The sequence below is a fragment of the Lycium barbarum genome, chromosome 6, assembly GCF_019175385.1.
Source record: "Lycium barbarum isolate Lr01 chromosome 6, ASM1917538v2, whole genome shotgun sequence".
NCBI classification, from domain to species: domain Eukaryota; kingdom Viridiplantae; phylum Streptophyta; class Magnoliopsida; order Solanales; family Solanaceae; genus Lycium; species Lycium barbarum.
In genome coordinates, this window is record NC_083342.1 from 33231272 (window position 1) to 33241657 (window position 10386).

Consider the following 10386-nt stretch of genomic DNA (forward strand, 5'->3'; position numbering starts at 1 on the left):
CCCACTGAGATAAATATTCAGGCAACCAATGCCCATAGGAAAATTGGCTAAATGGCAGATGCTACTAAGTGAGTTCAACATCTTATACGTAGTGCAGAAGGTGATCAAAGGACAAGCCCTGGCTGACTTATTTGTAGAAAGCCCCGCCGAAAATGAGCTTGAACCTTTATGGACTTTCTTCCCAGATGAGGAAGTAATGGCTATGGAAGAAGAGGTGACAGAACCGTACTCAGGTTGGAGACTGTTCTTTGATCGGGCAGTCAACTACAAAGGGTCAGACATCGGGGCGGTGTTGATATCAGAAATGGGAAAACACTATTCGATGGCCGCAAAGCTCAACTCAAGTGTACCAACAATATGGCAGAGTACGAAGCATGTGTCCTCGGCCTCGGGATGGTATTGGACATGAACATACCAGAATTGTTGGTAACCGAGGATTCCGATTTACTCATAAATCAAGTAAAAGGTAATTAGGCAACCAAATATTATAAAATACTCCCGTATGTAAATATAGTGCAAAGACTGTGCGGGAGATTTAGGAATATCGACTTCAGGCATACCCCGAAAGCCCAAAACGAGTTTGCAGATGCGTTGGCTATGATAGCCTCCATGATCCATCACCCTGAGAGTGCTCACATTGACCCTCTGGAGATCACAGTAAGAGAAGAACAAGCTCACTGTACCCATATCGAAGCCAAGCGAGAATGACAACCATGGTACATCGACATCAAGACATACTTGGAAAAGGGAAAGTACCCCCCCCCCCCCCCCCCCCCCAGAGTTCAGGAAATCAGAAGAAGACTATCAGGAGGTTGGCTAATGGTTTCTTACTGAACAAAGAGGTATTGTACAAAAGGATGCCTGACCTCAAGTTAGCGTGGACGCCAAAGAGGCTACAAAATTGCTGAAAGAGGTGCACGCAAGGGCATGTGGTCCCCACATGAATGGGCTCGTCCTGACAAAGAAAATACTAAGGACAAGATGTTACTAGATTACCATGGAGCATGATTCGTATAGAAGTGCCATTAGTGCTAGAGACATGGAGATTTGATCAAGGTTCCTCCTATCGAGTTACATGCAATGAGCTCACTATGGTCGTTCATGGCATTGGAAATAGACGTCATAGGACCCATCGAGCCTCCGGCATCCAATGGACATCATTTCATCTTAGTCGCCATCGACTACTTTACTAAGTGGGTAGAAGCAACTTCACACAAGTCAGTGCCCAAGAAAGTCGTGGCCGAATTCATCAAAAACAATTTGATATGCCACTTCGGTGTACCGGAATCCATCATCATAGACAATGGTGCCAATTTAAATTCCCAATTGATAAAGGACATCGGCGAGAAATTCAAGGTAACCCATAGAAACTCTACCACCTACCGGCCACAGATGAATGCAGCCATGGAGGCTGCCAACAAAAACATCAAGAGAACTGTGACGAAAATAATCGATAACTATAGGAATTTGTACGAGCAGCTGCCTTATGCCTTGTTGTGGTACAGGACGATGACTTGAATTTCCACCGGGGAAACTCCGTGCCTCCTTATCTACAGTACATAAGCGGTCATACCCGCAGAAGTGGAAATCCCTTCACTCGGGATCATTAAAGAGGTAGAGCTAAGCGATGCAGAATGGGTCAGGAACCGCTACGAGCAGCTGGCCGCGATAGATGAAAAAATAATGGTGGCGGTATGCCATGGGTAGTTGTACAGACAAAAAATGTCTCGAGCCTTCAACAAGCGAGTCGGAGCCCGACTCTTTCAAATTGGGCAGCTCGTACTCAAGCGAATATTCCCCCATCAAGAGGAATATAAAGGAAAATTTTCGCCAAACTGGCAAGGACCATACATGGTGAGGAAGGTACTATCAGGAGGAGTCGTAGTGTTGGCCAAAATGGATGGACAGGAAAGGCCCAATGCCATCAACTCAGAAGTGCACAAGAGATACTATGTCCAGGATTTCATTTTCTTGTAAAAGTACTATTATTTCCTTATAATAGTACCTTTTCCTTGTAATCGCATTTTGTAATAAAATAGGAAAAATCATTCTAATGAACTACGCAACGACCTGACTTCCCCACAGTGGGATACGTAGGCACTAAATATCAGACCCGGTCATATTATTAGCAGAACCAAAAACTCAGTTATATTCCCGAACTACATTCAACTTGAATTCCTGCTGCGACAGGATACGTAGGCGCTTTCGAGGTTGGTTGTTACACCTCGCACTTTGAGAGAATAAGCATGAGCATGCCACATACTTCACCATATTAATGGAGTATCGAAGACGTCCCATGAAGTGTTGGGAGGTACAAGCCATGAGAAGTACGTAACAATGAAGCATAGGATGAATTACAATCTAGTAAGTCATAACCGGGTAGGACAACCTTGGACCAAAATTACATGACCATTATCAAGTATAATTAATGACAAATATCATGTATGAAGAGTTTCAGAAGATTCCGGGACCATTCCAATCGAAGAAAATAAGTTTGTTGAAAATTTAAAAAAAGTTAATAGAATTTTGGACAAACTTTTGGGTCAAATTTTGAGGGTATATCTCCAGGCATATAAGGAGTTTTAAAGTGTTTCAAAATCCTAAAATGAATTTCATCGAGTCTAGCTTCCAACGCAACAAACCGCTCATCAAAACGACATCGGAGCAAGGAGTTATGGCCATTTTAAGATAACCCCTTAAACTGCCAAATGGCTTCCGCGGGTCCCACTTGGGAAAGTCGGTTCCACCAACTTCTAAGGGGTATAAAAAAACCCCATCACCCAATTGTTTGACCAGTCTTCACTCCCATGAGTTCTAGAAACCTCCTACCACATCCCCCAAACATTTATAACCCATTAAATCAAGAATTTAACTAGATTACACCAAACTAGTCCATAAAAGGTGATTGTTCTTGCTTCTACTTGATGTTTTGGTGAGTTGGGCTTTGAAAAAAGTTGGTGTGGATAAATTTCTTAAAGTATAAGGTATGTTCTTCATCATATCTCTTATGATGAGTTGATTTAGAGGTTTAGCAAGTCTTAAAAGTGAAAATAGTTATGGAGGAAAGGTCATAATGTGTTGTGTTGTAGTTGTTGTGTTTATGGACTGTTTTGAGCATGTTGTGGTTGTGTGGTTGGTCTGATTTACATGTATATGGAGGATATCTAATGTTGTTGGTGTGTTGATGAGAATATGCTTCTTTATTGGGAAGAAAGGAAGTGTATATTGTTGTTGTACGTTGAAAAACATCGTGTGGGATGTTTTATTGAATATTTTAGTATTGATGATGATGTTGTTGATATTAGTATTGCAAGTGTTATTATTTATTTGGCATTGTGATTTCGGGCTAGAGATATAAATAGGGGAGATGCTGCCCGAATTTCGGCAGATTTTAAAAGGAATGAATTTGAGGGCTTAAGACAAGCACATGAAAACAAGCCTAAAAATAATATGAATTATCTCGAATGTAGTTTTATGATCTTGAGAGGATAAGCGTTAAATATTTAAGGTTAAGGCGACCGACAAGGTATCTTAAGACTAGTCCCTTTCTTTCAAAAGGCATGATTCCTATATTATGATTCCGTATATGTTTCTATAACCTTCTTATTGTTCATTATTCTTAAAGCTTCTTATGATGTTAAAGATGAGAATATTTCTATGATGATTATATTTCTAGAAATTCAAAAGCTTATGATTTTAATGCTATTATGAAATTATTGAGTTAATTTCATGATGTTCTTGAATTGATCATTGTTGTTGATCTCACCTTATGAATTGTCCCTTTGAGGTAAGATATAGCGATGATGATTACTCCTTAGTATAAATCGGAGGTTACCGACCTTATGCCACTCCGATAAAGTAGTAGCTTTCAATTGGCTCTCATTCATGCTTATTTTTATGTATGATTACACCGGACCTAGTTGGCCTGGTAGACACCACTAGTGGGCGGCATGAGATGATTACCCTAGACGCGGGAGAATGATTATGTTATATATGTATGAGAAATGTTTTTTTAAAGAAAGCTAAGCATGCATGGTATCAGCCTTATGAGGCAATCAGATGTACAGGTTATCTTTATCTCCTGGTATGTTCCGTATTTCTTATTATGTTGTTATTCATGCCTTACATACTCAGTACACTGTTCGTACTTACATCGTTTCTTGTGGACGCTGCGCTCATGCCCACAGGTAGGCAGGGAGACGGATCAGATCTATAGGTGCTTTATCAGCGGATTCTCAGGAGCACTCCACTTTCTTCGAAGCTACATCCTATTGGTATTGGTCCTTGTGGTCACTTGTATTCTATATAGAGGCTCGTAGACATGTGTGTCCAATTAGACATTTCATAACCCTACCATTTCTTATCATTGTATAACATTTTAGTAGCCTTGTCGGCTGGTGATGATGGATAAAATTATTGAAGATTATATAGAGATGTGCCATTTTATTATGATATATGTCCTTATAGATTATGATATCCAAGAGCTATCTTTATGGTCCACCCGGAAATGTTTATGAGATGTATGTTTAGAGGTGCTCGGGTGTTAGCTCCGAGTGCCCGTCATGGCCTTCTGGTTGTGTCGTGAGAAAAGTGGTATCAGAGCAGTTCGTCCTGGGGTGTGTCTACGAGCCGTGTCTAATAGAGTCTTGTTTATGGGTGTGAAGCGCGTCACACTTATAAACAAGAGGCTGTAGGGAATTTAGGAATGATTGACCCTTCTTTCTCATCTTAGATCGTGCCGTATAGCTAAATTATAGGATGTGATGCCCCTGATTCTAAACCTAAATGTTTTGATTATGGATGAGAAGTTGATTATGCCGCTATGAGGTAATGGATGAGAATTGAAGTTGATACTCCGAAAGGTATGTTTCCTGTCTTATTGATATTGACAGACTTTGATATAAGAACTCGAGCTAGATTTTACTAATATTTGTGATCGCCCTGTGAGACATTGGATGTGTTTTCTGAGATGTGTGAGGGAATGAGGCAGTAAGAAGTATAAGGGAAACTCTGCCAAAATTTTTACAAATTGAATTCTTTGAATACCTATGCTGTAGAGAAAGAATGAAGGGAAAATGTGACAATCGGATGTTTGGTAAGTTATGATTTAATGAAAAATTATGAGACACTTTCAAAGAGAAGTTTTAGAATGATTTTAATTCAAGGGAAGAACCTTGGAGGGGAAAAATGATTAGTAATTAAAGGAGTTGGAATGAGTGCATTTGAGATTTCGGAGAATTGAGATTTATTGAATATATTGACACTAAGAATTCAAATGCAGTACTACGATTTATAGATTGGTGAGGAAGAGATAACAAAAAAATATTGATAAGGGAAAGGAAGTTAACAAGAAGGGGGAAGTTTTACTCTAGAAGTTTATACATATACATAAGATCAGGACGGGTTGATGACAGGCACACAGACTCCCTTTATCAGACTTTCCTATATTATGTAGGCTTACATTGGGATTTAGAAGTCACCAGTCATTCGACTTCAAAGGGGTTTTGAGTATTTGATAGTTGGTGCTATTCTGAGAATCATTATGGCCAAGTTACTTCAGGTGTTAATGACGACCTTGAACTTAAGAATGAGAAATGATTAGGTAAGTTGGATTGCAATTATGATTGTCTTCTAGATTGCTTATATCACTTCTAAATGTGATGTTGCGTGGCCGACGAAGGAAGTAGAGATTGTATCAACCTTAGGAATATGTGGTGTATTTCTAGCTAATCCTTATAAGAAGGATTCACCTCAATTTTTTTTAGATGGGTGTTGTGAAGGTTATTTGACGATAGAGAAATTAGGTGCGATGTCGGCTTATGTGTAAGGAGAGAAGAGTGTAGGTGTAAAGGTGAAGATAAAATATCACCAGGATCGATCCGTTTGTTATAGGAAAGTAAAGGATGTGAGATTGATTATTTTAGACAAAGAGACGGGGTACAAGTACGGTAAATATTTTTAAGTAAAGTTATATCGCCGGGACTCACAGTTAGGGCGTAGAAAGATATGCTAGGAAGGCTTACAAATTTAGACATACAGAAAAAAGAATATGAGAAACCAGAATAGCCCGAGGGAAATTAGGAGCATATGAGCCTTACAATTAGAATTCTTTGGCTAGCTGGACAAAAAGAGAGGACAGACGTATTAAAGCCACAGATTCAGGATAAATCAAATGGCAATGGGATATCTCGCAAGAAAAAATTGTTGAAAAGCGATAAAAAAGATAATTCACGAGTGGCTACATCGAGTATTAGGAATACCCTTATGATTGATGTTATGACATGTTGGAAATATTGATTGTGCCATATGTCAAAATTGAGGTAGCAAGCGCTACAGAGAGAATTAGGATTGGGTTTTCTCGGGAATTAAAATCAGATAGTGGTAACGCGACCAACTATGTAAGCACGAGCATTAGGAAAAAGAAGGTTATGATATCATGAAGGGGCGAGAAACTTGGACAAGGAAAACACGTACCCATTGAGGGTCGGGTAATATATGTTTGAAGAAAAGGTTAGGATAAAAGCAGGAAAGCAGAAGACAGGATCAAATTTAAATAAATCAATGGGAGATAGAGTAATGTTATACGTGACAAGGGATGAACGTGAGGACCCTGGAACCAACCTATACATCTTCATAATTAGAACCAAGGAGGTTGTAAATAATAAATAAAGGTGCATCATTGAGAATAAATAAACAGATCTTATGAGAGCGACGAGGGAATTTTAAACTCCTGAGATTTAACTAGGAGAATAGATGTAAACCCATGGTTGGTACCGCCTAATTAAGGGATGAAAGTACCTCAAGAAGAGATTTTCAGCGTCAAAAGGGATTGTCACGACCCAACTAGGGCCGCGACGGGTACCCGATACTTGTACCGAGCACCCCTTATCTCGTGTCATACTCTTACTACTAAGTGGGCCGTATAAATGAATACCGTCGTTTCTTTAATTAACACTATCATTAATAGCATTATTATAAACATGTATTAATAAACTTTACTAACTTAATATACAACGACGGGGACAAACAAGGTTATGAAACATCTTACTGTACATATCTGTCTACGAGCGTCTAAACAATAGTAACAAGATGGGCCGGGTGCTGCCGTGCCCGAATATATACACAAAAAGTAGTACCAATAAGCTGGAGCTCCGGAACAACTGGAGCACTTCCAATATACCGTTGGAGAAGCTCCTAGGAATCAAACCCGTCTATCTGCTTACCTGCGCGGCATGAAAACACAGCGTCCACAAAAGGGGACGTCAGTACGAGTAATGTACCGAGTATGTAAGGCATGAAAAACATCATAATAAGAAGTATAGAGTATGAATAACATTATTATGGGATCATAGAACATATAGTGAGACAAGAGAGTAACCTGTACATATAAGTGACTTTTAGACCGAATGCCATGCATACCTCTTTTCCCTATGAAAAACATTTCTTGTTCATATCGAGAAAATAGAACATATCATAGCGCCGAATGACCAGGAGGCAATGCGTCTATAGCGCAACATATCTCCCTTTCCCCATATTTCCCATATACATATACATATGCCATATACATATATCATATAGTCAGCATGCATGAGATCCCAAAGAAAGTCATGTATCCATCGGAGTGACGTAAGGTCGGTAACCTCCGATTACAATATGGGACAACCATGGCCGCTTTGTCTCGCCTTGAAGGAACTAGTGTTATAAGGCGGGACTATCAATGAAGAATAGTATTAAGAGAAACATAGAATAAAATCTTAAGCTTCATGAAACATCAATTCATACACTTTGGGGTTTTTAGAAAATAGTGTCATAACAAAGGAATGGGATTGAAATCAAGAACTAGTTCATTATTCTTATATTCATATTAAATCCTTAGCTTAAGACTTTTAGACATAAAACCACTATTTTCATAATCATTCTAGACAATTCTCTTCTTTGACTTCACCATTATCATTACAAAAGCATGTTCGTCATTGCAGTCATAGAAGTTTATAAATGCATACACCTTTGCCTTGGGAGGATATAGACATTTTGGAAACCATTACGGGTTATTAGGAAGGATATCATATCTTGGAACCCTAGACTTTTACCTTTTGAAGACAAGGAAGGTATGGAAGTAGTTACGAAATTATAGCATCGGAATCACAACATCTAACTTTCGAGATCAAGGAGATATGGAAACAAATATGAAATCTTAACGTCGGAATCATGCCTTGAAAGAAAGGGACGAGCCTTACATACCTTGTTCGCTTCCTTAGTCAATCCAACTTAACTTTTGGCCTTCCAAAATCTATAACAATATTAATGAATATAAACATTAGCTATAGATGTCTAAGAATCTCATTCTAGACTAACACTTTGTCTACCGAAATTTCAGCAGCATTTCCCCTGTAAATACACCATCCCCAATAATTTAACTTGGCCAATTGTAATTAACAACAATCCGGGAATTCAACCCGGCCAAACTATCAACAATAAGGCCAACAATCATACTAACAATTTCAACAATCAACCCAAGATACATTCTAACATTAACAATCTTCGTTACACAATTCAACGACACTTCATTCATATTTAATTCAATTCACATAACATTCAAAATGACTCCATCGATACACCACTTCACCCGACACCTTACAAATGGAATAATAACAATAACAACACATTTCCTTTTCCTTCCAAATTCATGAACTACACACTAGCAACATCATATTAACAACATTATCTTCCATACATGCAAGAACATTATATTCAATTCACATCAACTTCCAAAGAAAGTATCCAACTACTACAACTTCACTAAGATCATTAAACTTTCATTATCAACATGGAATCCATGACAACAACAACCAAAATACTAAGTAAAATTGATCCCTTATTACACACAATATACACGGCCATAACTTACACTACATACTCACGGCCACCACCCCTACATCCATATTCTTCATGAATTTCACCCATTTTTACACACTACAACATGCACAAACATCCATAACATATAAAAGAGGGATTAAATCTTACCTTTTTCTCTTGACTTCCCACTTAGCTAGAACTTACAACTTGCAAGAATATGTGTTGTTCTTGCTCTAATGAACACTCCAACTTGCTAAGGACCCTTCAATTAGTAGAAAATAATTTTTGAAGAATTGTTTTTCCAAGGTTTTTGTTGGTTCTTGCTATGGCCGAATGGCCTTGGGGGGTTTTCCTCCTTTTCTCTTGTTCTTTGTTTCTTGCAACTTCTAGGGAATAAAATGAATATTATGAAGACTTGGTCTTCTTTTATCTTGTTCATTAAACTTCTATGTGGGCTTAAGCCCACTCCATATGGACGGCCAACATGGCCCAATAACTCAAGTCCACTCTTTTTTTTTTGTTTTACAATTCACGAAAAATTATTTTCCAAATTCCAAATTTACCCTTCGCCTTCCTCCATATTTCCACGAGTCATATTGCGAATTTCCCTTTTTACCCCTAGCCATTCTTAATATTTTCCGCTTCAAAATTTTCATAAGCAACTTGTATGCCAAACAAAGTAAAAATATGGCCTTGCTTGTTACCTTCCTGCGATTATCTTGAATTATCCGAACGCACAAAATGCGGGATGTAACAGGGATTCTCACTCGTAACGAAACACTCCAAGGTTTCCTAACCTATGAGTAAAGGATGACTAGTGGAAACAGACATTTTACGAGTAAAGGAAAACACAAAAAACTATGAGGACTGAAGGAAGGAGGAGGTGTCAATGAAATGGTTAAAGGGAATTATGTGGCCGTCGATAATAAGGAGAAGCTTAATGAGTCAGTAGCTTGCCCAAAGGAAATCAAATTGAAATTATAAGACAAGGGTTGTGTGAAAGATGCGATCATAAAGAAAACTGAGAAAATATGATATATATATATATATATATATGTCTGTGTGTGTGTGTGTGTGTGTGTGTAAGTTGTAGTATCATAAAGGAAGAGGAAGACTCGACGAAAGAAGAAAGGAAAGGGTGAACTTTGTGAGGATTTAATGATAAGGACAAGAACCAACAGAACACTAGAAGGACTATTATGCATAGCTGTGATGCAAACAAGTAGTTAAGGAAAATTACGAGATAAATGAGCTAAGCTAATGAAAGGACGAGTCGTGGGAATGGATGGTGTTGAATATCAACTTTCAATGATTTAGTATAGATATAAATAGGAATTGGGAACCTAGAGCAAGGAGAATTTCAAGGATATTAAGAAGATAGTCGTGGAGAAAGACTAGGGCTAAAGGAGCGTGGTATATCCGGACACTCCATGAGAGGCCTAAGTAATGCCGATGTCCCCATCAATTCATTGGCATGGATGATTACTAGTCATGAAAGGCAGAAGTGAAAAGACAATAAACAAGGCTTTT